The sequence below is a fragment of the Mirounga leonina genome, unplaced genomic scaffold (assembly GCF_011800145.1).
Source record: "Mirounga leonina isolate KUSES-001 unplaced genomic scaffold, KU_Mleo_1.0 Mir_176, whole genome shotgun sequence".
In the NCBI taxonomy this organism is placed as follows: Eukaryota; Metazoa; Chordata; class Mammalia; order Carnivora; family Phocidae; genus Mirounga; species Mirounga leonina.
Window position 1 is genome coordinate 12,685,553 of NW_023270454.1, and position 7,647 is coordinate 12,693,199.

General features: G+C 40.2%; 1 pseudogene; it reads right to left on the reverse strand.

The window, feature by feature from the left end:
• Nucleotides 1-292: 292 nt before the first annotated feature.
• On the reverse strand, nt 293-1,205 carry LOC118022400 (annotated as a pseudogene).
• Between the last annotated feature and the right edge of the window lie 6,442 nt (nt 1,206-7,647).

The following is a 7,647-nucleotide window of genomic DNA, read 5'->3' on the forward strand; positions in this document are numbered from 1 at the left end:
GTGGGTTAAGTGTGTGCCTTTGGCTCAGGGTCATGATCCCAGGGTCCTGGGATCGAGCCCCGAATCAGGCTCCCTGCCCAGTGGAGAGTCTGCTTCTCCCTCTGCTCCTCCTCCCCGTTCATGTGCTCTCTCTCTCTCATACTATCTCAAATAAATAAATAAAACTTTTTTTTTTCCCTAGGCAAAGAACTTTATTAACCTTGTTTCAAACTTTATTCCCAGGCTTCTTCAGCTTAATTAGCTGCAAAGAATGAATTGTGTATAAGCAAAAACTGAAAAGAACTGCAGTGTCCAAGGGGCTTGGGCTTAAAAATATTAGAGATCTAGATTTTATCAGATCCATGAACAAAATTTTAAAAAGCAGTCATAATATAAAGTAGCAGCTCCCAGTAACTTCTTCAAGTTTTATCTTCTTCAGAGGTTGACTCAATTCAGTTCACTTCATTCTTGGAAGCTTCATCAAAATTCTCCACAAGATCTGGAACTTCATCCTCCTCCTCCTCTCCGGTAGCAAGTGGTGCTTTTCCATCCACAGATTGTTTGGGCAGAGCTTCAGCCAGTCTTCTTCAACTAGTCAGACTGTCTGCACGGAGCTGGTTTAAGATACTGGGTGGCATTTCTGTCAGCTGCTTTGTCTCGGCCTGGCCTGGACTGGTGAAAGTGTTCGCTGCCAGCCACGCCTGAACTTTGGGGTTGTTAAAGTGGATCACCGGTCCTTGGTTTTCGAACATATTCCCTTCTTCAGTACCAGAGATATTGTTTACCTCTAGCTTCTTTAAGGAGAACTGAAGTTTCTTATCATCTGCTGTAGCCGTTCTATGAACCACCTTCTTCTTTCGGCGAGCAGTTCCTTTCCCACCAGTATGCACTTGTGCTTGCAGTTCGGCGAGTTTCTCCTGGTTCGTGATAGTTTCTTTCATCTTGTTGGAGCGGAAATGGGACCGCGCGGGGGACTAGGGTTGGCGCTCAGGGGGTCTCGGGCGGACCTGCTGAGATTAGGTGCACACATGCGGGGATGCAAGAGGGCAGCTAGAGGGAGGCCGGAAGTGGTCAATATATAAATCTTTTTAAAAAGAGAGGAGGAAAGAAACTGAGATGATGAATGATAGTCCTGACTTACTTAAAATGGTGGAGCAGTTTATTTAGGTCACTGAGCACACCGTGACCATGGAATCTCTGCTTTCAAGACTGGCTCCAGAATATATGAGCAGAAAATTTACACACAAAGGAATGAAAGTAGTAAATAAATACATAGATAAATGTGCATTCTCGTTAACAATTAAAATAATATAAATTAGGGGGCAACTTGGTGGCTCAGTGGATTAAGCATCTGCCTTTGGCTCGGGTCATGATCTCAGGGTCCTGGGACTGAGTCTCTCGTCAGGCTCCCTGCTCAGCAGGGAGTCTACTTCTCTCTTTCCCTCTGTCCTCCCCCACGCACTCTCTCTCTCTAAAAAAATAAATAAAACAAAGCAATTTTTTTAGAACCTGTATTAGGAAAAATGAAGATTATCTTCACTATGATCTAGTAACTTTTCTCCTGGAAATTTGTTTTTGAAAAAGCAAAAGCTTTATGAATGAAGCTGCTAATCCTAACAGTACCCATTAGAGCAAAATCTTACCAAAAACTTACATGTCTGACTCCATAGGAGTGTTCAAATAAATTATGGCTCATCAATTAGGTAAAATATTATATAGATGGAAATAATAATTATAAACTTATAGAATAAGGAAACATGCATTACTTGGTTACAATTATATGTCATATTTATGCATAAAAATTTGTGAATATTCATGAATAAATGATGAAAATAAAAATTTAGTTAGGATACTTTGATTTATTGATAAAATTATTTTTAAATAAAACTGTATTTTGTTGTTTTACATTATTTTTTAGAGATAAATGAGAATTGATAGCTTTTTGATTTCTATTTTTATGTGTTAGGTTCAAAATTTTCAGTCTCCTTCTCTTATGCAGTTGGTGAGGGGTGGGGGAAAGAATCTCAATTGTGATATCGCCATGAAGGAACCATGTGTGTATACATGGCCAGATACTTCAAATGGAGTAAAGGCTGAAAACATAGGAAGGAAAAATTATATTCTCTTTACCTGCCAAATATAAGTCACAAAGAGTGCCTGAGGTCTTACTAGATTATCTGTCCTTCTTTTATGCCACAACACATACACTGAAAAAAAAAAAAAAGTTCTCCCACCTGCCCAAATCAAAATGATATAAGTAAACCTTTTGTCAGTAGACAGAGTGTGTACAACCTGTTCTCCCTTTCCCTGATTTGCTGACAATGAGTCAACTTAGACAAATATGGAGGTCTTCCTAAGAGCCTAGAAGAGACCATGAGCTTTCCATATTGTTCCTGATGGTTTCAACAAAGCCCTCTAAGACATGGACTTCATACTTGTGACTTTATGAATTCTGATTTGACAGTATGCACATAAGTAGCTTTTCATGTGGTGGGACCTTGAGAAAAGTATTTTCAGAGCGTTGAGGGTATCATTCCTGACCAAATGAAGCACTAAAAAAAAAAAAAAATGTGTTAAATGAGAATATTTTCACAATTTTGAGCAATAAAGTAATGAAACCTTTTTGGTCAAGGTCATGGGGCACCTGGGTGGTGCAGTAGGTTAAGCGTGGGACCCTGGTTTCCACTCAGGTCATGATCTCAGGGTCCTGAGATGGAGCCCTGGGTTGGGCTCTGTGCTCAGCGGGGAGTCCGCTTGGATTCTCTCTCCCTCTTCCCTCCACCCCTCTCCCCACCCCTCAAATAAATAAATAAATCTTTAAAAAAAAAAGAATTATAGTGTCTGTATTATTTGGAGAATAATACAGGCATTTTATTACAAGCTTTTATATACAAATGCCAGTCTCTTTCAGGGGCTTAAGGTATACAAAAGCAAATGTCATTGAATATAACAGATGATTTAGTCAATCTGGAAGCTATTCTTAATCAGTATTAATAAGATGATTTTGGGCGCCTGGGTGGCTCAGTTGGTTAAGCGACTGCTTTCAGCTCAGGTCATGATCGTGGAGTCCCGGGATCGAGTCCCACATCGGGCTCCCTGCTCAGCGGGGGGTCTGCTTCTCCCTCTGACCCTCTTCCCTCTCTTGCTATCTGTCTCTCATTCTCTCTCTCTCAAATAAATAAATAAAATCTTAAAAAAAAATATGATGGTTTTTTTTTAAAGATTTTATTTATTTATTTGACAGAGACATAGTGAGAGAGGGAACACAAACAGGGGGAGTGGGAGAGGGAGAAGCAGGCTTCCCGCCGAGCAGGGAGCCTGATGCAGGGCTCAGTCCCAGGTTCCTGAGATCATGACCTGAGCCGAAGGCAGACGCTTAACGACTGAGCCACCCAGGCGCCCCTATAATGACTTAATATTACATATGGCCGAACATAAAAGGTCTTCTTTTTTTTTTTTTTTAAAGATTTTATTTATTTATTCATGAGAGACAGAGAGAAACAGAGGGAGAAGCAGGCTCCCAAGGAGCGGGAAGCCCGATGCGGGACTTGATCCCAGGATCCTGAGATCATGACCTGAGCCGAAGGCAGATGCTTAACCATCTGAGCCACCCAGGCGCTCAAAACATAAAAGGTCTTAATGTCTTTAAAAAATCAGTGCTTCTTTTTTTTTTAAGATTTTATTTATTTATTTGTCAGAGAGAGAGCACAAGCAGGGTTAGCAACAGGCAGAGGGAGAGGCAGGCTCCTCACTGAGCAGGACCCAGGGATCATGACCTGAGCCAAAGACAGATGCTCAACCAACTGAGCTACTCAGGCATCCCTAAAAAAAATCAGTGCTTCTATTTTAGAGTCACCAGAGTGAAGAAAAGTGTCTTAAGTAATACAGTTTTTCTTATGAAAAAATCTGAACAACCTTTCATAAAATATAATGCCCCTTAATATAAACGAGAAAATAATTTACCATGGCCAACTTAGACAGCAAGGAGGCAATCTAGATATTGACCACAAACCGAGGCTCAACATTTTGCAACTAAGAAAAAGACTGAGAACGCCACATGTCTGCTTGTCTCAAATTGCCCATGCTTTATCAGATGAGAGCATTTTAGTACTCTGGAGAGTACTTCTTCTCTCGTTAATTCGCATAAATTCTGAGCTTTAACTGGGAGCTCATTCCTTTAATTCTTGGGACCTTTGAACACTCTAATTTTGACATTTGCAAGATGGAAAGTTCCAGCAATAAAATGACTATGGGCTAATGAACCATGACTCACCCAGGCTTACAGCATAGCTCTGTGGCTCCAGTCAGTGCTGAAACTAAAAATTGGAAGCTGATATGGTGGTAGCCACAGTCCCTGATCCAGGCTTATCCTGTTTATTATGAAGAATGCCCCTGGATTATTCTCCCAAACTGGGGAGGATAATGCCACTGTCTGCCAGGATTCCTTTAACTAGCTTGTAGTTAGTTAATGGATTACAAAAAAAAAAAAAAAAAAAAAAAAAAAGGTACTATTCATTCTTATTCTTAATAATATGGGAACTTGACAAATCCCCCAAAAATGGGAATAATAAAGAAGATATTAATGAGTCATCATCTTATCATCTTACTGGTAATCCTCTTGCATCCAGCTTTTGGATGTATGCCTGTATGCTCCTTCTCACCTGAGTGTCTTAAGCTTTAAAAGAGTTTAATTACGGGGCACCTGGGTGGCTCAGTCATTAAGCGTCTGCCTTCAGCTCAGGTCATGATCCCAGGGTCCTGGGATCGAGCCCCACATCGGGCTCCCTACTCTGCAGGAAGCCTACTTCTCACTCTCCCACTCCCCCTGCTTGTGTTCCCTCTCTCGCTGTCTCTCTCTCTCTGTCAAATAAAATCTTGAAAATAAAATAAAATAAAATAAAAAAATAAAAGAGTTTAATTACTGTGGAGTTTGAAGTATTGAAATGTGACTAAAGACATAAATGTTTTCTCTCTATGAGATCTAACCCATATGTTTTTTCTTTAATTTGGTAACAATAGAGGGCGCCTGGGTGGCTCAGTTGGTTAAGCGACTGCCTTCGGCTCAGGTCATGATCCTGGAGTCCCAGGATCGAGTCCCGCATCGGGCTCCCTGCTCGGCAGGGAGTCTGCTTCTCCCTCTGACTCTCCCCCCTCTCATGCTCTCTCTATCTCATTGTCTCTCTCAAATAAATAAATTTAAAAAAAAAAATTTGGTAACAATAGAAATGAAATAAAATGAGTTTTTCCATTTAATCGGGTTTTTTTCACCATTTAAATGACTGTGTTATTTAACTTTTCCCCTCTATTTTCCTACACACCCTCTTCTCTAATTTAACTTTACCTAATTAGAGAGTGGTTGCAACAAAATGCTTAATTTCTCTGTATCACAATTTCCTTTTGAAGCAAAGATAATCATAAAACTATGTACTTCTGCTGCAACAACAATTAGAAATATTAATGAAGAAATGTATGCAAATCCTTGAGAACAAATCCCAAAGTTCTTCACCCAAGATAAGACAGCATATTATTCTTACAAAAGCACACCAAAATGCATTGGCTGCATGCTCTTATAACAGTTGTTATGCTTTGGGATGCAAGTAATCGAAAAGTATCAGGTCTAGTCAACCCAGGTTATTTATTAATTCATGCACTGAAGGCCCAGAAGGATAAACTTGAGGGATGATTTGGTCAAGGTTCACGCCCTACTTCTTTGTGATTGATTCTCTAGGTTCTGTCCTCCACATGCTGTCTTTATCCTCAGCATCCCCTCCTATATGGAAGAGTATAGCACTCCTGGGTGTATTCTACCTTGTTCACATGCAGGGTGAAAGAAGGCATCTCTTCTCATAGGCATCAAAAAGAAAGTTCTGAGTTCAATTCCAATTGGTTTCTTCTTCGTGACATGTTTGCTTCTGATCCAATGCCTGGGAGCCGTGTGTGGATTAGTTTCTGTGCAGATTCCATAGCCATCCAAGAAAGTGTACTGTGGCCGAGGGATAAGGGATTGTTCTGAGTGCCTCAGAACAACCAGGGCTCACCCCTAGAGTTGGAGAGAGAATGACACAACTCAAATCACACTACAGCTGCACGATAAAGGAAGGACAAGGTGGATACTGAAACAGCAAACAACTCTCTGCTATAACTCGGTTATAGCCATCAGTTCACATAAGTCACCTGAGTAAAGGGACTACTTAACTGTGAAATCTGCTGTACCTACAGGGTATTCCACTGATATCAACAGATGAGAGATTAAGTAATAATGTTACTCATGTTCTTGCTCTACTCTTCTATTAAGAAAGAAAAAAAAAGGATTCAGGGAAATTCTATTAACTGAAAGCTGACCAATATATTTTATATCATTCCTTTCATGCTACCTGTGAAATATTTAAATTTAAATCTTCTATATCACAATAAATGACTCAGATAAATTTTGACAAACTTTGAAATATTTGCTACTCCCACTAATTTGGGAAAGAACTGTCAAGGCCTTAGGTGTGGAGTGTGTGAGAGAGCCTTCACAAAGCCAACTCAAATCAATAGAACATGTAAGTAAAAGCAATGTGCTTTCTAGGCAAACATCGTACCAAGATAAACCACCTGATCCCTGCCTTCAAACAAGATTGCTGCCCTCAGCCTCTGTTACATAGAAAGTCTGGAATTCTGCCAGGCTGTGGCAGAGGCACGACACTAAATGCTTTAGCTACATTATCACAGACATGAGTCTTAAAAGAGAAGGCTTGAGAAGTTGGCCCAGATCAAGGGAATGTCACAGTCCCAGGAAATGATGAAGATGGGCAAAGAGGGGCAGCCATGTACAGTTAGCTAGGAAATCTGGAGGGAAGAAGGGAGTCACTCAAAGATAAGTGGAAATGCCTTCCCAGTTGGTCAGGAGTGTTTGCAGTTTTCTCATGTATCATGAGATACATGAGAGTGTCATGTATCGTGTCCAAAAATGGAGGGACCCGGTATTCTATAGTCTATATTTAAAGAGATAGACTTTAAAGATTATTTCTAAATTTAAAATTATTTCTTTCTCTAATGATACAAGTTTCATATACCCTAGGGGTTCTTACTGTGCTTGGATATTCATTTAATCTGAGCCCAACATATTTCTGCTAATTTATATTTTCAAAGGGTCTCTAAGAACTCAAATGTCCTTAGACTACTCAAGTGTGTAGATACAAATGGGGCACAGAAACATTAATACTGAAATTTGACTAAGTATTTGCAGCCATTTACTATGAGATTTCAGTCGAAGTCGTCCCACGTTTGATGGGGAGTCTCCAGGAGAGTTTCATACCTGTTCTCCTCCTTCCTCTAACACACTGGTGTCTGTTAATGCAAAGCCACATATGGATGATGGCTTGCTTGCCAATGTTACCAGCATCCTTGTGGAAAATATCACTCTTCCAGGGTTAATGACATCCATTACATACAGTCTTTCTTGCGCCAGATCTATTGTGGAAAAGTTTGGTACCATTACTTTGTACTGAAAGCACAAGCCCCAGACTCAAACAGCCTGGCGTTCAAATCCAACAAACAAAGAAGAGGACTGTTATTTCATGGAGAAAAAGGAGGAAATTGGAAGGGTTTGTTTTGAAGGAAAGTGCATTGAAGAGTTCAGGTGATGAGGGTTTCTCCATGACTGAGTTGTAAGGTAGTCAATTT